The sequence below is a fragment of the Alligator mississippiensis genome, chromosome 1 (genome assembly GCF_030867095.1).
Source record: "Alligator mississippiensis isolate rAllMis1 chromosome 1, rAllMis1, whole genome shotgun sequence".
NCBI classification, from domain to species: Eukaryota; Metazoa; Chordata; order Crocodylia; family Alligatoridae; genus Alligator; species Alligator mississippiensis.
Genome location: NC_081824.1, coordinates 268,214,374 through 268,236,670, shown reverse-complemented (window position 1 = coordinate 268,236,670; position 22,297 = coordinate 268,214,374). Strand labels below are relative to the sequence as shown.

Here is a 22,297-nt window from a genome sequence, read left to right as displayed (position 1 = left end):
TCAGTAATGAAAATACTAATATCTGTGTCAAGACTGACCCTGAAAATGTTTTCCCACCAGCCTGCTGCTTCCCTTTTTTGGGCTTAATACCCCTGGAGGCTTCTTTTGCTTCTATGTTCCATTTTACATAGGTTCTGATTTGCTTCTTTAGTTCCTTAAATTCCTCACGATTCTTGTACTAATCCTTAACTTTTCCAGCTAAACTAAATAGTTTCCCATGTGGCACCATACTAAACACTTCAGAGAAGTCCATATAGAATAGATGCTATCTACTGCATTTTCTTTGCCTAGAAAAATCAGTTAGCTTGGGACAAAAAATCCAATGGTTTTTTCTGTTTCTTTTACTGCCAGATGTTTAAATATTCTCTCTTTCAAAATTTGTGCCAGGGCTTTGCATATCATTGGTTGCATCTACACAAGATGCTTACTGCACAATAGCTTGTTAAAACTGTGCAGTAGCATCGCAGGGCATGAACCATGATGTGACACTACTGCGCAGCTGTAACAAGCTACTGTGCAGTCAGAGTCAGCACAAAGCCATGTAGACATGCGACTGCACGGTAATTTAGTATTTATGTATGCAAGTACTAAATGATTGCGTAGTAACAATTGCACATTCAGTTTCTCATGTAGACATGGTCATTGAGATCAGACTAACAGGCCTAAAGCTGTCCAGATCACAACTTTCTTCATTTTAAATATAAAGGACTAAACTTGCTGCTTTTCAATCCTATGGTACCACACCCAACTGGACAGATTTATTAATAATCCTTGCTATTAAACCTGTGGTTTCATGTCCCAGGTCTTTCAAATACTGCAATAGACATTATCCTCGTCTTCTAATATTAGCACTTTAAACTCCTTAACTTTGATTTCTATTTCAATGTGTTAAGGTGTATTTCCATGTTCTCTTTCCCATTAGGTAACCTGCCTTTGCTCCCATGTTCATCATCAACAACCACTATAATGAAAAGAGAGGCAAAGTATTTGTTTGCTTTTAGGGCCATACTTAGACAGTACAAGCTGTGTACCTCATCAGTTTATGTTTGACATCTAAAACAGGGAACCCCTGCCCCTGTTACAAGGATGGCTGCGGAGAGGGCAGGCAGTTAAAAGGACAGCAGAGGTATAGCTAACCAAGGCCTGGCAACTAATGAGCAACTGGATGCACCAGGCTGTTGGGTGCAGCAAATCAGTTAGGTGATTGTAAGGGGATTGGGTTAAGGGCTTTAAGACCAGCCTAGGGTCAGGCGGTGGGAGAGAGGAGCTCTGGAGATGGACATATACCTGAGCCACTCAAGGAAGTTGGGGAGAAGGCTCCTGAGCAGGTAAGGCCTGCAGGCAACATTCACAGGAGGAAAGAGACTGCTCGGTTTTTTTGGAAGCAGCTGGTTTGTGTTTTGTTTGGTCCGGACTTGTTACCGGAGGATCAGGCTGTGATACAGGGACGGAGGAGCCCACGAACAGGGGTGCTGAGTGTGCTTCTGGCTATAGGGGTCAGGAGATAGCCCCAAGTTGAGAAGCAGAGACTGACACATGGAGACAAAACCCCACCCCTAAAAAGGGAGGCTGCCATTAAGGCAAAACCTCAGAGGCTGAGGTCTTATTCAATGGAGCAAGGCGGGGTGTGGCCTGAAAAAAAAAGGGGACTTAGGCTAGGATAGCTGAAGCCCAGATAAGCCCGCAGAAACCCATGAGAGCACTGGGTGAAGGGCTGGACAGAGGACCCAGGCAGGGTGGCCGACCTGATCAGATGGACCAGGCTACTCATGAGGCTGCTACTGGTCTGAGGAATTCCCACTCTCCAACAGCAAAGTTGTAGCAGACAAGAAACTGGAGGTACGGGAAGGCTGGAAAAGGGGCAGATGCTACCTCTGTTATACTATGCACTTCCCTTCTTTCCAATCCATCTGTGCCACATGGAGAAAACTTATTGCCCCAAAGCCTCTGCTTGTCATCCTCTGCTGCAAAATCTTACATGGATTGTCAATGAATTCTATGCTCTGGGAGGATATACTTGTAGCAGCCAGACAGGCATTTATTTAGCACAACTTCATAAGGCCTAGAGAGGATTAACCTGTGTGTAGTCAGAATACTTTGAATACTGACATGGTAATACTTCAGCGATAGTTGGTAGAAAATTAAAAAAGGGATTCATCCTGCCCTTGGAGACTTCAGGGATATGGAGCCTTTCACCTTTGGGATAACAGTGTCATTTCAAGCAGATGATTGGTGGATTATGGTGAAGTGAGCAGGGCAGGGCTTTGGAAAGCATCTTCCCCTCAAACAGACATTACCAAAGTCATTACCATTTCCCTTTGCCTCTTGGATGCTTTTAGGTACATGAATCACAGAGGCCCAAAGCATCACAAATAAGTTTTACAATTGTCTAAGCAGAATTTTAATTTGCTCCTACGCAGGGTCAAATAAAAACATTATAATGTCCTGGTCTGAGACTGTGGATCCTTGTTTCTATCACTGTAGCACCAAACAGACAACATGCAGAGGAACATGTTGCACTCTTTCTGGAATGACTGGAGGGTTGTGAGAGGTAAGACAGGTGCCCCAAGAGATACAGGAATGCAACACACCTCCCACGTTGTCTAACTTGTGCTGCATCACAAGTGCCTTCACTCCAAGCTTACACTCCTGGCTGATGGTTGTCAACCACGCAGGCTCTTGGCACATCCACAGCCAATGTTGGGTGAAGGTTGCGCACTCCAGGATGAGTGAGGGGACACTAGCACCAGGGGGAGGAGTGACTATTGTGTTCCACTGCCTGCTGGAGGCAGAAGCAATTGCCCTGTGTGGGAGGCACAGGGCAAGCCACTGGCAGGAGTCCCTGTGGAATTAAGGGTGGTGAGCAACACTACCTAAAGTGACTAGATGGGAAGGCTTCTTTACGTCTGTGGGTTTACATGTGGGAGCACAACCCCGATCACCTGTTGTTGCGTGCAGCCTGGGATAGGATCAACCTCGTTTGCCTTTCCCCTCTAACACTGTCACTCCAACCTCTCCCACTCTAGGTACAGAACATCAGGCCATGCACATCCGCTCTCAGGCTCAATATAAAACACCATTTTGGCCATAAAGAGAGAGAGCTCCCATGGGTAGCATCTGCTTGTACCCAATAAAGATGGCAGTGATAGTGTTTGGATTTTGCCCGCTGTTTCTGTGGCATCCAGAAAGGACCTCACTTCCCCCATGACATATTTGAAGGGAGGGAGGAAAGGAAGGGAAAGGGCAGAGGATGCATGTCATAAAAAAGCACAACCCCCCATTCCCACACCTCTGAGGAAAAATTGAATTCAAGGTGATGTCATGGTTGACTCACTATGCACTTAAATATAGAAGGGAAGCAGGAAGCTATATTTCTGACTTTTCAGACTGCTGGATACCATGGAGTGGTCTTGTTGCATTTGTTCCTCTTCTACCACATCCTAGTACTTCCTGATTCTCTGAAATACATATCACAAAGCACACTGTAAAAATGCAGAAGTAACCTTTAAGGAGCAAACCCTGCTGTCCTTTCCCTTCTGCACTTTCTCTCCCAGGCAGTCGAGCTTTTGGTGTACACAAAAAACCTAAACATGGGGCACTCCCATCGGTGACATTTCCAAATGTGCCGGTCATGATGAAAGAAAAATAACCATATCGCTTCCCAGCAGCAGAAGAATCCAGTTTGGAAGACAGCCATCCTGACAAATAACCAACCCTCACCTACCCATTCCTGCCAGAACAGGGGTTTTACACTGGTTTGGTCCAGTCTCAATTTAAATGGTTCAAATAAAAGGAGGTTATTCCTCAGTTTGGTTGACACCACTAGTAGGGACATATAGTATTTGTTAGCTCAGTGCCATTCCCCTGGGGCTATGCCTTGGTCATCTCTAACCAGCTTCTCTTCTGCTGCTGCTTTTGTATACCTCAATAAATAGCTGTGATGCCTGCATGTAGCAAGCTGCATATACTACTCATCCCTGCTGCGGTGCCAACAACATCAAGGGGACTACAGCCAGGATGAAAAACGTACCCCTCTGGCATTCTTGTCCTTTCCCTACGAAGCCCAGTTCCTTAAAAACTTCTGCTGTTCCTCTCAGAATTCCTCCCAGCTCCCAGCCTTTTGCACTGATCAGAAGTCTGACCTGAAAATAGGAAACAAACAGTTAATACAGGCTAACACACTCTCACTAGCCTGCTAGTATGCCACTACAATTTAATCCATTCCATTAACAGGGACAGGACATATTTAAAACATGCTAGCTGTTCACATTTATTGCATAGTATTCTCTTTAACTTTGCAACAAAGACAAGGCCAAAGTAAAGGTTTCTCTTTGTGTGTGCCACTGTTTACTCGAGTTAGGTGGCCCATCAAGGGGTATATACTAATGCAGGAGTTGACAGCTGGTTAGTTGTGCTAATGTGAATGCAAGCTTATATTTGCTAATGCATATGCAGGCTAGTGCCACACAAGTGCTGCTAGTCCTCCAGTGCCTTCCCACAATTTCCCCAGAGATGCTCAGAAAAGACAGACAAGTTTTCTTACAGTTCACCAGAAAGAATTCCTAGAACAGATCAGCTTTTTTTCAATACAATATGAACCCTGGGATACAATCCCAGAAATCTTACTACTGTGCACAAGTGACATTGTCAGTGTGGACAAAACAACCCAAGTCAAAATGCACTTTTTTTACATTGGGTGCTGACTTTACAACATGGAAACATCAAATCTGTTACTCAAGTCAAGCTCAAAGCTCACAGAAGTTAAGCGGTGCCTGTTCATGGATTTCAGTGGGCTGTAGATCAGGCCCTGTAGCCTACAGATGAGGGAACCAATTCCTGACACCACCATTTGCTAGTGTGACAGTTCTCACTCTAATGAAGGTGAGAGTATGGGTGATAAGCAGCACTTAAAGTCACCAGGCTCAAAATCATTCTGCCTGACCTTGGGAAAGCCACTTTATTAATGCACCAGTTCTGAATAGGGCACATGCTACATCAAGATGGCTTCTTCAGTCCTGTTTGAAACTTACGGGATTTTCCTTTTCTGAACCATTGGGAATCCAGATCCAGGCTCAAGCATGTATTCAGAGCTTCGACTGATTTCTGATTTTCTCTTGGCCCCGAGCAGCTACATAGAAAATTTTCCAGGCTATTCCAGCAGGAGAAGCATCCTGCTCAAACCCAAGCCCCCCGGAAGCCAGCACCCCTCAAAAGCTCGCTCTCTAGTCTTTTCCCTGTGTTTCTCTTCCAAGTGCTTGTCTGCCTCCCTGCCAAAAAGGTATGAAAGCCAGATGGTAAGTAAAAGAACTCAAATGTTATCATTCTTTAAATCCCTCTGGATGCAGAGTTGTCACATGCTGGAGGCTGGCAATATTGCCCAGTTTGAGAATGTGCCTGCAATGCAGAAAACAAGGAACCATCCTCCTCCTCCTCCTCTTCATCCCCATTGCACAAGACACAGAGTAAGCACATGACACACACAGGCGCACACATCATAGAGGCAGGAATAAAATTTAGATCTGACTTTTAGTCAGGGCCGCATCCATTAAAATTGGAATTCCCCTACTGTAGATCATGTCCTGATCCATTACACAGGCACTACATTGTGCCCACCAGCCATACTGTTGAAGGCAGCTGAAATACGTTAACACTTCCCTAATGTATGTCCATGTAAACAGCTGTTGTAGCTGTGCTGAGAGTGAGAGAGATGGCCAGAAGACATTTTCTTTATCACACTACGTGAGACTTTGAAAACCTCCGATTCAAATAGTGCTCCTTCAATGACTGAGGTGAAGTTGGAATTTAGTCTGTAATTTTAGATATTTTTTGCTTCTGCTTTGGAACAATACAAGTCAACAGATGGATCCCCTCCCCTTCCACCAGAAACAGTTTAGTGCAGCATAAGGCTCAAACAAACACTAAGATGATGTTTAAGGGAAAATGTAACCAAAAACCTTTTCTTAAAAGAAAACATTAGGTCCCCATAAAGATCTACTCTGGGCTGTGAACCATCCTTTTCAGTGACTGACTCACATGTTAATACACATGGACAGAGGATGGAAGGCATAGAGGAATACTGCCATCCCTTTTGACTCATTTAGCTGGTCAGTAATTTGGGCTCTTGAAAGTTGTTCCAGTTAGCAGGAGAAACTGGATGGCAGAGGCAGGGACTTTGGGGGAAGTTGTTTGCTTACAAAGGCACATGGCCCTGCTTTTGTAAATGCACAGGTTCCCTGCTCACCAGTCCACACTTCTTTCAAACAGTGCAATTCCCCCGCTTCCTTCCCCTCAAGCTTTTTCTTAGCATCACTGCACCCACACTTCAGTGACTGTGCTGCACTTTTTAACTGTCTCTTTCTGTGTAATAATGCACTACTCCTTAGACCAGGCCGTTCCTCTTCTACATCCATGCCTCTCACCCACTTCCATCCAGGGCCAGGGCCAGAGCCAGAGCCAGGGCCAGAGCCAGGGCCAGAGCCAGGCATAGATAGCCCCTCCACACAGACCATTCGAATTCCTGAGCAGATTCACACAGCTCTGTTTTGAGACATGTGCCTGTGTTTGGAGACAGTTCTCCTTTCAGTTACCTGTTCAACAAGGAAGCTCAGTGGACTTTTCACAACTGCTTTTAGCATTCAAGCCAACAATGTTCACTGTATTGTTAATTGCCATATTGTTAACAACAGTTAACCATATTTACCACCGACTGTCCAGGTGCGCTGCCAAGCAGATAGCTAAATCAGCCCTGACTGGTTAAGCTAATTGTTTGTTTGAAGTGTACTTACATCCAGATTTAACCTGTTAATTTAAAGGAACTAGATGTGACTATTTATTATTCATTCATGAGCTGTTGTTGCTTTATTGTTATTTACTGGTCACCAGAAGGGCAAAAAATGATGCTAACCTTTTATCCAAGCCAGCAATCTAAAGCTATGGGCAACCCCAGAAATCTTCCCCTACTGTGAACCACAGAACAAACCAACTGCACATAATTTTAAAAGTGCTATTAAAAGAGTTAGGTGTTAGTTATTAGTACTGCTATTAGTGCTAAATGAATGTGCTGTAAGGCACATGCTGCTGGGTGGAAGATCCCTTAGAGGGTTAATTTTGAAATGCTGAGCTAAAAAAAAAAAAAAAACCAGTTACACTGTAAAACTACAGTCCCTTTCACTCCTTTAAATTCCCTTCCATGCAGTTAGGCCCAACCCATGGATGTCTAAAGAGATCTCAGTTGGGGTTACTGACTTTCGATTAGAAGATGCAAGTCAAAGTAGGTTACACCTTTCTCTGGCTCTGGGGTGTATAGGGGTGTATAACGTAGAGCAACTCAGAACGATTACCTTACACCTCAGATCTGCCCCCACGCTCACAAAGGGCATGAGGGAGCGCCTCCAAGAGGCATAATGAGTATCCTTTGTTTTTGTTCAAAGAGAACGGTCCTTTTGCACAAGACACGTAAAGCAAAACTGTTGACTTTGCAGGAGCTGGCTGCTGACCCGTGTCCTGGACACATTTGCTAAGCTGGTACTAGGCCAGGTCAGCAAGACCATACTGTCTGCCCTTGTGTGTGCCATCAGCTAAGTTTTCACCAACTCAAAAAACAAAACCAACCAACCCACTGTAAAAAAAAAAAAATCAGATAACCTAACTGTTCACACTGTGAACAAAGTCTAAACCGGCACTGTGATGTCATCCTCATGGTCTAACACAGTAGCCTGGAGAGATGTTTGCACTGCTGTAGCCTACTTCCCCAGAGTTGACTTCATCTCTCATGGGGATACTACAAGCCTTGGCTAATTAAGGTTCATAAGACTAATTTAAGGTTAGTATTGGATGGCTCTTTGCTGCCTCCATGGAGCTCTCTCATTGGCTTGATCCCCTTTCTTTCAGCATGACATCTTCACAAACTGTTGGCCTCCAGCACATGTTTTGGTTTCAGTTTCCTAAAAACTGATAAAAATCAGGAGCCATGAAGTAATGCTATACTCCACATGCCAGTGTCACTACGCCTTGTACTAATGTAAAAACATTCTCCCATCCTTCCACTGGGAGACCCTGGAGGGTCTCCGACAATCAATAATTGCAGCATAAGCCACTGATCGCTGGTAGCCTAAATAAACTAAGTTCTCTTCCTCTGGCACCCCCAGCAGCCCCGATGTAGCTCACGTGAAACAGAGCACCCCACTTTAAGTAGTTTGGTATTTGATCAAGCTGGTGCACTGCTTAACAACCTAAATAAATGAGCCAGAGATGGGAGGCGGGTGCTGCTCTCTGTGTTGCAATATAGAAACTCCTCTTCCCACTTGTTCAGGCAACCAGATTGATCAGTACCAGATGCCTCTGAAACCCACATGCACAATGATACACAGACAAGCAGCAAATATTTGAATGTTCACTGAATATTAAACCACCAAAGTCCCTAGGGCAGATGCCCAAGCCCAGCAACTACATTCTCAGTTACCCCAAAATTCCCCAGGGCCCATGTCCGACATTGCATTCTTGACTGCCCCCAAATTCCCCAGGGGTTGTGCTCATGGCCAGGGCTGCATTTTTTGATTGGCCTGAAATCCCCAAGGACTGCTACCAAACTACCCTTGCATTTGCTCATACATGCAGGGGATTTCTGAATATTCTAGGCATTAACACTTTCTCATGTGGACGTGGGATCGGAATGCCTGGTCCACACTGGAACCAGTGGCTGATGACCCCTTCATCTGCATAGTCAGAAAGGATGTCTCATCATAACATCACACACTACCCCAACCCATATGAGCCCAGCACATCTTATTCCTACTTCTTGTTTCCCTCCCTTCCTTGCCCAGTTATCAAGCCTTGAGTCAGACACCTGCTATAATCATCTGCCGTAACTATATATAGGAGAGATATAAAACCTTAAGGAAGCAACGCTAACAACAGTGAGCCCTAGTGCAACCCACAGTCACTAGCTGACTTGTAAGACTGGTCATGAGACCTCAAAAAGACTAGCTTGAACCCAGCAGAGTTCAGTGCTATGGTGGAGAGATCTCAAATGTTTGAAGCACAGAGGATAAACTAGAGAACTCCAAGCAGGGGGAAAGAGAGCTGAGGCAAATACAAGTATAAAATCAAATATATTATATATGATAGGGGAACCACTGCTATTCACAACTAAGGCTCAAGTCAGTAAATAAATTATGTAAGTGATGGGGGGAGAGTCAAAATGTTTCACTTTGGCATTTTTTTTAACAAAAAGCTTTGATTTTTCCTGTTAACATGATTTCAATTCACAACTGACTTTTAAAAGAGTTTTACAAGGGATACATAATGAGGAAAAAATGAAAGAAAAAAATGTTGGTAGACATTGGCCATGACCCAAATGTTTTATGCTTATATTCCAGTTTGGTTACCAAAAGCCAGGAGCTGCACAGCTCTCCTTGAGCACTGGCAAGAGGATGGGGTTCTGGCTTCCCCAACCCCTGGGATTTTTGCTTCCTAGAATCTTCAAGTAGAGAAAGTCATCTCAGAAACAGGCATGAGAACCACTCGTGAAGCCTGCTCCTGCTGGGAGCTGGCAGGAAGGCAGCTCTGCAGAGACGCCAAATCTCTTGCTCTTGCACTATCAAAAATGATCCATCCAACCTATTTCTTTAAAACACCTTCCATAATTTTATTTCCATTGCAGTAAAACCCTTAATGTCTGTATACAATCAAATATACGCATCCTGGAAACACCCAGCGAGCATGACACTTTCTATATGAGGCCAGATTCAGTAAAGTATTGTAGCAGTAACATGCTCAAAGAGCACATTAGGGCAAGACAGGACAAAAGAGGCTGCCAAAGGAGATGACAACCACAAGAGGGAAGGCATAAGGGATGAGCATGAGAATTAGGAGGATGTATGGTAATGCTGGACAAATGACTGAACATCAGAATATTTGCAGTAGCAAGAGAAAGGGAAAGGCACAGGAGTGACAGAGTCTAAAACTGCATCCCCCCCTTTACACAGTTGTCTTGTGACTCCTGATCCACTCGCTCAGACTGTTTGAGACAATCCTACTTTGAGCTGGTAAAAGGGATGCTCATCACTAGACTGCCCTATATCTTAAAACTTCAGAGCTACCCAACCTGCCACAGGTGAATCTGGGAGAGGGTAGTAGCAGTAGGTGGTACAGTTGCACCATCTTTGGATGCCTGCTCTACTCGTAGTTGAAAACAAACAGCCTGGCAGGGACAGCTGCATGGCTATTCAGGTGGAGCTGAGGAAGTCGGTTGACATCGGGCGCTTGTACATATGACAGGGGTTTAGTTCTTCAGGGTTGCATTCTATGCCCCCTAAATGGAAACAGTGAGTTTGTAGTTAAAATGGTGTGTTTATTTTTCTGTCACTGTGTACACATCATTGTCGTGGTGGCCACAGGTGCTTGCTGAAGGCACAAGTAGCAAGGGGCCTGATCTTTTGAAAAAAATATGTTCTGGCAGAGCCTGCCTGCCTCTCTTGCAGCTGGAGGGGAAGGGTGGGGTGGGGCCAGCTGCCAGCAGGCTGAGTGGCCTATCAGCTGCTGGGGACCCCAGTCCTTCCCTCCCTGGCACTTGGAGGTGCCCAATCCAACTCTTCCCTGAGCCCACCCAGGCTTCCAGCACCCCGTGCACCATCCCTGCTGTCTTCTCTGGCCACCAGCACACCCAGCCGCCCTCCTGCTGCCTCTCCGTGCTTCCCCAGAAGCAAGCTAGCCCATTCCCAGGTGGCCCCAGGAGTCTTGGAGGCCACAGGGGCCTGATCCTTTAGTAAAGGACAGCCTCTCTCACAGCCGGGGGTGTGAGCCGACAGACTAATGGCTGCAACATCCCAAGTTGCAACGTTGCAAACTAAACGACATCAGGATGTGGTTTAGTTTGTGATGATGCAAACTCATTTAAAACCCCCCAAAATCACACCCATTTAAAGAGTGATGCCATTAAGCCACACAAAGGGAAATTTTACTCACGTGTACACGGGAACATCATCATGTGTACAAGCACCCATCGTGGCTCAATTTGTGCGCTCAATTCCTGCTAAACTCGTCCATCCCCTTGATCAGCCTTCTACCTTTCTCTAATCAAGCTAGTCTTTCTTCTAACAACTATCCTGTCCGTTATTTATACTTGCTAATGTTTTGCTGCTCCTCTCAGCATTTCCAGTAGGAAAGGTATGTTGCTACAAAGGAAACTGTATGAGGTGGCTTGGCTCCCAGGAGTTTTGCAACCCACAACAAATCAGAGACAAGGAGGGGAAGAGCCTGGCTAAGGCAGGCCAAGCTGTGTGGTGCCACAGCAGAGACAGAAAGGAGTTGCAAGTGTGAAGCAAAGGGGTAGATTACAGCAGATGACATGGGCTGAGGGAGGCTAAACCAGTGGCACAAGTGGGGCAGCATAAAGCTGGGCATGGACAGATCCAGAAGAGCTGGTCATCCCAGGGAGGGGGACTGCCAGTAGCTGAAGAAAGTCCTTCCCCACCTCTGTTTCTTTCTGTATATGGGTAGAGGGCAGCAGAGGCTGGCTAGGGGCATGCTGCAGGGTGGGGTGGGCAGTGGGGGGGGGAGGGGGGGAAATTAAAGCCCTGCCCTCATTGTTGGGGGCTGTGTGGGGAAGGGGAACTGTTTGGGAGGGGTTTGTAGACAGGCTCGCTAACCTAGTGAGGAGGGCTTTAAAATTAGGTTCACCAGGGGATGGAGACCAAAGCCCTGAGGTACATGGGGAAGTGGGAGATCTGGAGGAAGCATGAGGAGGAGGGGGCAACTGGGGAGGCCTCATTCCTCCTGAGAAAGTATGGCAATCGGCTAGTCAGCTCAAGTGTCTGTACACGAATGCACGGAGCCTGGGAAACGAGCGGGAAGAATTGGAAATCCTCACACAGCCAAGGAACTATGGTGTGATTGGAATAACAGAGACTTGGCGCGATAGCTCACATGACTGGAGCACTGACATGGATGGGTACAAACTGTTCAGGAAGGACAGGCAGGGCAGAAGAAGAGGGGGAGTTGTGCATTATGTAAAAGAGCCGTATGATTGTTCAGAGCTCCAGTATGGAACTGGAAATAACCCAGAGACTTTTAACAGGCCTAGTGTTAGAGGGGAAAGCAACAAGGGCGATGTCATAGTGGGTGTCTGCTACAGACCACCAGACCAGAAGGATGAGGCAGACGAGGCTTTCTTCAGACAACTAGTAGAAGTTTCCAGATCACAAGCCCTTGTTCTCATGGGGGACAGTATAGCAATGCACAGGCAATCCAGTAATCAAGGAAGTTTTCAGAAAGCTTTGAAGACAACTTCCTGGTGAAAGTACTGGAAAGACCAACTAGGGCCCGTGCTCTTCTTGACTTGCTACTCGCAAACAGGAAAGAACTGGTGGAGGATGTAGAAGTGGATGATAACTTGGGCAGCAGTGACCACGAGATGATCACATTCAAGATCTGGACTAAAGGAAGAAAGGACAGCAGCAGAGTATGGACCCTGGACTTCAGAAAAGCAGACTTTGACTCCCTCAGGGAACTGATGGGCAGGGTCCCCTGGGAGGTCAGTCTGAGGGGGAAAGGAGTCCAGGAGCGCTGGTTGTATTTTAAAGAAACCTTACTGAGAATGCAGGAACAAACCATCCTGATGTGTGTCATGACCCAAAGGTCTGATTTTTTTGTGTGTGCTTTGGCACTAAGAATTATCCCCGTGGGTTTGCAACTTCATTGCACGGAAGAGTTCTGCTGCGCAGAGAACCCGTGTGCAGGGGAGTGTTCCCGCCACTTTGCAGCGATCTTTGCAGGGTGCATTTCCCTTTGCAACACAGAAATGCACGGTGCAAAGATTTCCCACTCGTCGTATGCAAATTTGTGCCCCGCAATTGGCTAGTGCTAAATTATTCACACGTGGTGGCTAGCGATTGGCCTGCTAGCCGTATAAGAGGCTTGAGCAGTTTCCGCCCAAGCCGAATAGGACTCCACATCCATCTCGTGGGGACTCTGGGTGTGCACAGCAGGGTAATAGAAACCCTGTGTGTCGCTCAGAGGAGTTTAGCGGCCTGATCCACCGCCCACCTCTTCCCGTCTTCGAACGGAGCCTACTATAAGACGTAATGACGAGTTTTATGTGCGCTTGTCCTGGACATCCGGAGTTTGTCTGCGTGGAGCCTAGCAAGCTCCACGTGATTGTTCATGTTCTGTCTGCGTGGAGCCTTGCAACCTCCACGTGTGTTCGTGTTTTCTGTTGTAACCGCAATCCAAGCAAGTTCTCAGCCTACACCACGACCATCTCGGTGTAAGTAAAACAATCTTAAAATCAACCGTTACGTGTCTGTGCCTAATTGTAGCTCGGCGACCTCCCTCTCCGATCCGGCCTGCCCGGGGTGCTGGCCACAGCCCGCGTGCAGAGCGACGAAAAGGGCCCGGGGTCAGACCTGGCCCGCACATGGCAACGAGGATGGGATCGGGCGGAATCCTCGCCGCGCACATGGCGACGAGGATGGGATCGGGATCACCGCGGCACATGCCGATGGGATCAGGAGAGGGCTCGCTAGAGTTAGAATTAGTTGAGAACTGCCCTTGGAGAAGTGGGAGGCGCAGCGTAGCAAGCGCCGCAGAACTGGAGGCGCACCTCGCGTACCACCAGGCGGGCGGAACGGGCCGGAGATGTGTCCGTGGACACCTTTCGTTAAGGGGAGAAGAGGGAACTTCAGAAGTTGGAGCCCTGGAAGGGAAAGAGATATATCTTCACCCCGCAGCATTCGGGTGTATCATGGGCGATGAGTGGGTCCTGTATAGGCCCCTCGATGCTGTGACCCTTGCCGAAGTCGACCCGGCGAGCGCAGTAAGCCCGACCCCCACTCGGGAGTGTGTCCGTTGCTCACGGTGTGCCCGAGAGACGGGAGAGACAATGCCAATCGACTGGTTTTCCTCTTGCATGGTGGTGCCTAGACTAAGGGGTCGAGAGCGTCCGTCCGAGCTCCACGAAGACCCGGAGATGGAGGACCGCGCCGTAAACGAGAGAGTGATCCTACGGTGCAACAAGGGGGGAAAACTAAACGCAACCTTTCAAACTATGGCTGATTTAATGAGTGAAACTTTAAGCTTAAAGACCCAGCTGCATATGGGCATTCGGGTGGTCGGAGAAGCGGCTGAGAAAAGGGATCTTGAAAAGCCTCAACAAGATGGCACTGAGTAGAGAGAAGACCGCGTGGAGAAGCCGGAAGTGAGGGATGGAGCTTTGGGAGAGCCCGCAAGGGTTCGGCCGGTAACTCCGCCCAGCGACGCAGCGTCGGTTCCGCCGACCATGCCCCTCTGCCGAAGGGAGGGGGAGTCAAGCGGAGTGCATCTGCCCCTCCCGCCTGAAACAGCAACGACTCCCACTGTAACAGTGACTACAGCTCCGACAGAAACAGCAACAGCAACGACAACTCACGAAGAAATTGATCAGCCTGCAGTATCAAGCAGCCCAGTCATTGGTCCGCAGAGTGCAGTTCAAGCTACCACCTATTACGCTTGTTCCAGAGCCGAACTGCAGAATTTGTGTAGAGAATCCAGGATCCGACCCGACGAAACTCTGGCTGTGTGGTTGGGACGTCTAGTCATGGAACTTGGGTCTGACCTCCTGGACCAGGAAGAAGCAAGCTTCTTGGTGAGACAAGCTTCATGGAGTAGGGGACATGTCACCGACATCGACATGGTGGCGTTTAGCGTCCACTGGCCTATTCCGATTCCAGTGCTTGTGGCAGGAGTGATCGAACAGAAGGCCCACGCATGGCACGACGGACGACCAGAGCACACCGGTGCAGAACAGCTTGTACTGGCTATTATCGGAGTTTCGTACTGCGCCTGGAACCCAAGAGAACGTACGTTGGGACTAACACTGCTCCAACGAATGCAACCGTGGCCTCACCGTCACCTGCGAGACCCTGGAACCGTTCCAGTGACTCTCGACAGCATAGATAGTTGTCTTAAGGTTTATGGGCAAAGAAACATCATGGTTTTGCGGATTGTGCTGAACCCACTGGTCGATCATCGTGTGAGTAGTCTCCTTCATCAGTTGTCAAGACTGTGCGTCCTAATGGAGCCAAGACTATCCAGTGATCAGGAGTATCAACGCCCGACTGAGGCTCAGAACACGAAACACCGCGAATCCGAGCGTCCAGTATTACGCCAGAGAACACAAGAGGAGAGATACATGTTTGGATACCTCCTGCAGCGTTCTGGACTTAATAAGAGACAGCTTTGGATTTTAGGAGACGCGGGACAATGGCAGCTAGCCTACGAGTTAGGTTTTCACTATCTAGAAGAAGGCGATGACAACTCATCGACGATTTCGTCGAGTTGCTAAGCGTGAAAAGAAAGAGAGCTGTCCAGTATAAAATCGTGTTTACATATTTGTATTTAATAGTGATGATAAGTTTAATCGACTGCATTATAGTGCGGTCCTGTGTGATTTTGTAAATAGTAGTGAAATAACCATTTTAAGAGAGTTCTTTTACAGATCAGGGATTCGGAGTGTGTGGTGGAGAGAGGCCCTGAGAGGGACAACATCACCGAAAGGAACGAAGGCCTGACGTGCGATTCTACCATGACGCCCACCGAAGTCATGATCATTCAGTTTTTTGTTATGAATGTGATTTTATGTATATGTGTGTGTCGGTTATTATTTGATTCGATCCCTTGAGGACGAACTTTTATTGTTGACTGATTTTGTTTTTGCTCGTTTAGTTTCGCGAACCATTGACAGAGCTATGAATAACCTGGATGATGGGTTTGAAGTATAATTCTATTGTGCCTTCAGCAAGGGGGGATGTCATGACCCAAAGGTCTGATTTTTTTGTGTGCGCTTCGGCACTAAGAATTATCCCCGTGGGTTTGCAACTTCATTGCATGGAGGAGTTCTGCTGTGCAGAGAACCTGCGTGCAAAGGAGTGTTCCCGCCACTTTGCAGCTGTCTTTGCAGGGTGCATTTCCCTTTGCAACACAGAAATGCACGGTGCAAAGATTTCCCGCTCGTCGTATGCAAATTTGTGCCCCGCAATTGGTTAGTGCTAAATTATTCACACGTGGCGGCTAGCGATTGGCCTGCTAGCCGTATAAGAGGCTTGAGCAGTTTCCGCCCAAGCCGAAGAGGACTCCACATCCATCTTGTGGGGACTCTGGGTGTGCGCGGCAGGGTAATAGAAACCCTGTGTGTCGCTCAGAGGAGTTTGGCGGCCTGATCCACCGCCCACCTCTTCCCGTCTTCGAACGGAGCCTACTATAAGACGTAATGACGAGTTTTATGCGCGCTTGTCCTGGACATCCGGAGTTTGTCTGCGTGGAGCCTAGCAAGCTCCACGTGATTGTTTGTGTTCTGTCTGCGTGGAGCCTTGCAACCTCCACGTGTGTTTGTGTTTTCTGTTGTAACCGCAACTCAAGCAAGTTCTCAGCCTACACCACAACCATCTCGGTGTAAGTAAAACAATCTTAAAATCAACCGTTACGTGTCTGTGCCTAATTCTAGCTCGGCGACCTCCCTCTCCGATCTGGCCTGCCCGGGCTGCTGGCCACAGCCCGTGTGCAGAGCGACGAAAAGGGCCCGGGGTCAGACCCGGCCAGCACAATGTGCAGGAAGAATAGCAAATATGGAAGGCAACAGCTCAGTTTAGCAGAGAACTCTTTGGTGAGATTAAACACAAAAACAAAAAAAGGAAGCTTACAAGAAGTTGAAGCTTAGACAGAATACTAGGGAAGAGTATAAGAGCATTGCTCAGACATATAGGGATTAAACAGTTTCATAGTCATTAGGGGTTGGAAGGGACCTTACGGATCATCAGGTCCAGCCCCCCTACACGTGGGCAGGAAGACATTAAGAATAAAGCAGTGCACCACCCCTTGCCACCAGCAGGCTCATCTGGGATTTGAACCCAGGAGCTCTCACACCAAAGTAAGAATCATACCCATAGACCAACAAGCCCCTCTCTGAAAGACCAAAGTGCAATTGGAGTTTTAGCTAGCAAGGGACATGGACGATAACAAGAAGAGTTTCTACAAGTATGTCAGCAACAAGAAGAAGGTCAGGGAAAGTGTGGGTCCCTCACTAAATGGGGTACGCAACCTAGAGACAAGTGAGGAAAAGGCTAAAATACTCAATGCCTTTTGTACCTCTCTCTTCACAGCAAGGTCAGCTCCCAGACTACTCCACCAGGCAGCACAGTTTGAGGAGAAGATGAGCAGCCCTCAGTGATGAAAGACCAAGTTAGAAAAGGTGGACATGTACAAGACCATGGGCCTGGATGCAGTGCATCCAAGGGTGGTGAAGGAGTTGGCCTATGTAATTGCATAGTCGCTGGTCATTATCTTTGAAAACTTGTGGCAATCGGGGGAGGTCCCAGATGATTGGAAAAAGCCAAACATAGTGCCCATCTTTAAGAAAGGGAAGATGGAGGATTCAGAGAACTGCAGACCTCAGCCCATGAAAAAATCATGGAGCAGGCCCTTAAGGAATCCATTTCTAAGCGCTTGGAGGAGAAGATGATCAGGAACAGCCAGCATAGATTCACTAAGGGCAAGTCATGCCTGACAAACCCAATTGCCTTTTATGATGAGATAACTAGCTCTGTGGATACAGGGGAGGAAGTGGATGTGATATACCTCGACTTTAGCAAGACTTTCTTTTGATACACTCTTCCACAGCATTGCAAGCAAGTTAAGGAAGTATGGACTGGATGAATGAATTGTAAGATGGATAGGAAGTTGGCTGGATAGTCAGGCTCAATGGGTATTGATTGCTGGCTCAATATCTAGTTGGCAGCCAGTATGAAGTGGAGCACCCTTGGGATTCATCCTGGGGCTGGTTCTGTTCAACATCTTCATTAACGACCTGGGAAGATGGGATGGATTGCACTCTCAGCAAGTTTGTGGATGACACCAAGCTGGGGGGAGTAGTAAATATGCTGGAGGGTAGGGCTAGGATTCAGGGTGACCTAGACAAGTTGGAGGATTGAGCCAAAAGAGACCTTATGAGGTTCAATAAGGAGAAGTACAAAGTCCTGCACTTAGGATGCAACAATCCCACACATCAGTACAGGCTTGAGACAAGCAGTAGCTCTGCAAAAAAGGACCTGGGGGTCACAGTGGACAGTAAGTTGAATGAGCCAACAGTGTGCCCTTGTTGTCAAAGAGGGTAACAGCATACTGGGCTGCATTAATAGGAGTGTTGCCAGCAGATTGAGAGAAGTAATTTTTCCTCTCTATTCTGCACTGGTGAGGCCACACCTGGACTACTTTGTCCAGTTTTAGGCCCCCCACTACAAAAAGGATGTGGACAAGTTGGAGAGAGTCCAGCAGAGGGTAATGAAAATGGTTAGGGGACTGGGGCACATGATTTCTGAGGAGATGCTGAAGGAACAGGGTTTATTTAGTCTGCAGAAGAGAAAACTGAGAGGGGATCTAATAACAGCCTTCAACTACCTGAAGGATGGTTCCAAAGAGGATGGAGCTAGACTGTTCTCAGTGGTGGCAGATGACAGAACAAGGAGCAATGGTCTGAAATTGCAGCAAAAGAAGTGAGAGATTTTCCCAATATCCAATCTAACAAGGAAGGTGGTGAAGCACTGAACAGGTTACCCAGAGAGGATGTGGACTCTCCATCCTTGGAGGTTTTTAAGACCCAGCTAATCAAAGCCTTGACTGGGATGATCTAGTTGGGGCTGGTCCTGCTCTGAGCAGGGGGTTGGACTAAATGACCTCCTGAGGTCCCTTCCAACCCTAATTTTCTGTGATTCTATACATGTTTGGAAGGTATTTTGAGGAAAAGGGGCTCCTAAAAGCCTCAAGGGGCTAGATGGGAGTTAAGGGTACCAATGGGCTTTCAGGCATGCGAGGAAGAGGTGTGGAGTGAGGAGGGGTTGGGGCATTATGGAGGTGGGTGGGTTGGGGACCAAGAGGCATGATGGGGGCTGTAGGGGTAAAAAGGAATTTGAGGGAAGCTGGGAGCAAGAGGGATGGGAGGCAGGGGGAGCCTAGGAGTGTGGGGGCTGCAGTGATGTTTAAATGTGCAGACTGGCATGGTAGGGCTCAGTGAGGTATAAGGGAGATGGTAAAGGGTCAGGGGGGATGTTCAAGATGCAGTGAATTTTTGGGGCACAATGGGGGGGGGTTGAAGTCAGTGATGTGTGAAGGAGATGATGGTATTTGATGGGGCTTGGGGCATGATAGGGTGGGGCTGAGCATAGGGATTATGTGGGATAATGGGACTGAATGGAGTCAGGGCAGTTGAGGTGGGAGGGGCAATGCATAAAGGACAGTGAGGGACACTTTGGGGCCATGGTGGAATGTGTGGGGGACCCACCCATGGATGCAGGGATACTGTCTGTGGTCAGGCTAGGGGTAACAGCTGAACGCTCCTGGCACCAGGTGCCTGCCCCATCCTGGAGCTGGCAGTCAGTCCTCCCTCCCCCAATTCAATTATATTTGTTTTTGCTCGTCTCTTAAACTAAACTAATATGTTAGGCCCTTGTCATAGAAAAAAAACAGAATCTTTACTAATAAATTAAAGAAAAATGTGTTGTGTTACAGGATGTACCACACCACTGCACCTTCCCCCTTTCAAATCCTAGATCGACCCATGACAATAGCTCCATAACTTGCCTCTAAAACAGCACAGATTTAGAAATGGCTCAACACCGAGTGAGAAGGATCAAAGGGTAATTGTACTTTCACCTCAGCTCCAAGCTTAGCTTTATTTTCCTCCCTTCCAATCAGGCAGCATGCTACATGCAGTTTCTGCAGCGTGTAGACTCGACTCTTTCACTCCTCCTCCCCACCTTGAATGTCCAAGGATCCATTGCTTCTGCTTTGGGAAGAAATGCTCTTTTGATGAAGTAGGTGTGTAAAGAAAGTAAAGATCTTTATACCAGCTGTCACTTGCAGGGAGGCAGCATGGTCTTGTGCTCTGGCCACAAGACAGAGGTGTGCATATCTACCCCGCCTTCTCACAAAACAGGAGACCAGTGTGCTAATACCACTTCTAATACGGATTCACCATGTGACCTGGGGCAAGCCTGGGCAAAGCTACAGTCTCCTCTGTGATCCACTGCTACTAACAGTCAATTAGCTTGCTACCACTGCCCTCTGGTACTCCTCTTGCTATTGATTATTGAATGTAATTTTGGCGCCAGTATAAGGAAGCACTGATGTACAGTGTTCTGGAAAGCAAGAGTGACACCTAGTGGAAGAAGTGTTCAATTAAGTTTTCTTTTAACACACAAAACTTTAACATAGGGGTGTACATCAGGATCTGGGGGAACGCTTGTTCACCAGAGCACCTCAGGGGATGACAAGGCCAAACAGTCACAAACTCCTTCAAGACCGTTTCAGGCTGGACATAAGGGAAAACTTCTTTACTGTCTGAGCCCTCAAGGCTTGGAATAAACTCCCTCCAGGGGTGGTGCAAGCACCTACTCTGGACTCTTTTAAAAAGCATTTGGATGCCTATCTTGCTGGGATCCTTTGACCCCAGCTGACTTCCTGTCCCTGGGGCAGGGGGGCTGGACTCAATGATCTTGCGAGGTCCCTTCCAGCCCTAATGTCTCTGAAATCTCTGGTTTAGCTTGTACACCTAACAGTGACTATTACACCATGGCACCCCTGAAAGGATCTGAAGACACCCCAGGGTGCCCCATCACCCTGGTTGAGAACCTTTGCATTAATCCCTCAACCATATTTCCTTATTCCTTAAATTCAAGAGCAAGACTTGAGCTTATAAATTGTGTGAACCACAGCAATGCAAAAATAACAAACGTAGGGACCAAGGCTGAGCTGAAGTTTTCAGCCTTGTTATCAGGCAGAAGAGATGTTACAAAAAAATCACTTTGTATGTGCCTGAGTGAAGCAAGAGCAGGAGTGAGTAAAGGTGAGTAAGCCAATAGTCATAGGGAAATCATCATAAGTCAGGCTTACACGTTAGGTTTATTACCTTTACTTAAACACAAGGGTGTGGCAAGCATAGCCAGGTATGCCGTTAAAACTGAAGTGACATGTCCTGAAGAGCCTGAAGGCTGCCTGCTGAATACTTAAAAGGTATGTTAGCACTGTGCGGGCCGGGTCAGACCCCGGGCCCTTTTCGTCGCTCTGCACGTGGGCTGTGGCCGGCAGCCCGGGCAGGCCGGGTCGGAGAGGGCGAGCGTCGAGCTAGAATTAGGCACAGACACGTAACGGTTGATTTTAAGATTGTTTACTTACACCGAGATGGTTGCGGTGCAGGCTGAGAACTTGCTTGAGTTGCAGTTACAACAGAAAACACGAACAGTCACGTGGAGTTTGCTAGGCTCCACGCAGACAGAACACGAACAATCACGTGGAGTTTGCTAGGCTCCACGTAGACAGAACTCCGGATGTCCAGGACAAGCGCGCATAAAACTCGTCGGTACGTCTTATAGTAGGCTCCGTTCGAAGATGGGAAGAGGTGGGCGGTGGATCAGGCCGCCAAACTCCTCTGAGCGACACACAGGGTTTCTATTACCCTGCCGCGCACACCCAGAGTCCCCACGAGATAGATGTGGAGTCTACTTCGGCTTGGGCGGAAACTGCTCAAGCCTCTTATACGGCTAGTAGGCCAATCGCTAGCTGCCACGTGTGAATAATTTAGCACTAGCCAATAGCGGGACACAAATTTGCATACGACGAGCGGGAACTCCTTTGCACCATGCATTTCTGTGTTGCAAAGGAAATGCACCCTGCAAAGACAGCTGCAAAGTGGCGGGAACACTCCTTTGCACACGGGTTCTCTGCGCAGCAGAACTCCTCCGTGCAATGAAGCCGTAAACCCACGGGGATAATTCTTAGTGCCAAAGCGCGCGCACGCGCACACACACACAAATCAGACCTTTGGGTCATGACAAGCACCACTGTCCACCAGATTGCATTTAGGATAGCCATGTTGATCTGAGTACACCCCTGAAACTTGGAAGATGCTTAATTTTAGCTGATTTTGGATTTTAAACGTCATTGCAGAACAACAAGAAAGATTTTTCACCTCCCTGCCTGCTGTCTGACACCTCCAGGGAAGGACTTCTACCTGATCCACACATCCAAGGGCTACTCAGCACCGCTCACAAAGACACTGGCATGGCCCCAGAGGGACAGCCTTCCCTCTGCAGCTCCCTCTGTACACAAGTGAAGTTTATTTCCTACCTACTGGGACTTCTGACCATCTTGTACCATCTATATATTTCCCAGAGTCTGATGAAGGGACTTTGATCCCGGAGGACTTTGATCCCAGAAGCTTGCAGAAAAGAACACCTTTCTTGCGATTTCCCAGATGGTCTAATAAGAGGTATCG

General features: G+C 47.6%; 1 protein-coding gene across 5 annotated transcripts in view; it reads right to left on the bottom strand.

Moving 5' to 3' along the window:
• LOC102566599 (T-lymphocyte activation antigen CD80) overlaps positions 1-22,297 on the bottom strand; it is a 71,863-nt gene that overhangs the window by 44,444 nt on the left and 5,122 nt on the right. For 3 of the 5 annotated variants that reach the window (XM_059720607.1, XM_019476287.2, XM_019476286.2), the window contains exons 2-3: positions 4,031-4,142; positions 3,335-3,458 (exon numbers count right to left, since the gene is read on the bottom strand). The gene's annotated coding sequence lies outside the window, so the exon portion shown is untranslated. Of the gene's footprint in view, positions 1-3,334; positions 3,459-4,030; positions 4,143-21,198; positions 21,306-22,149; positions 22,238-22,297 lie in introns of those variants that run through there. The other 2 variants (XM_019476289.2, XM_059720606.1) reach the window with 2 other exon arrangements.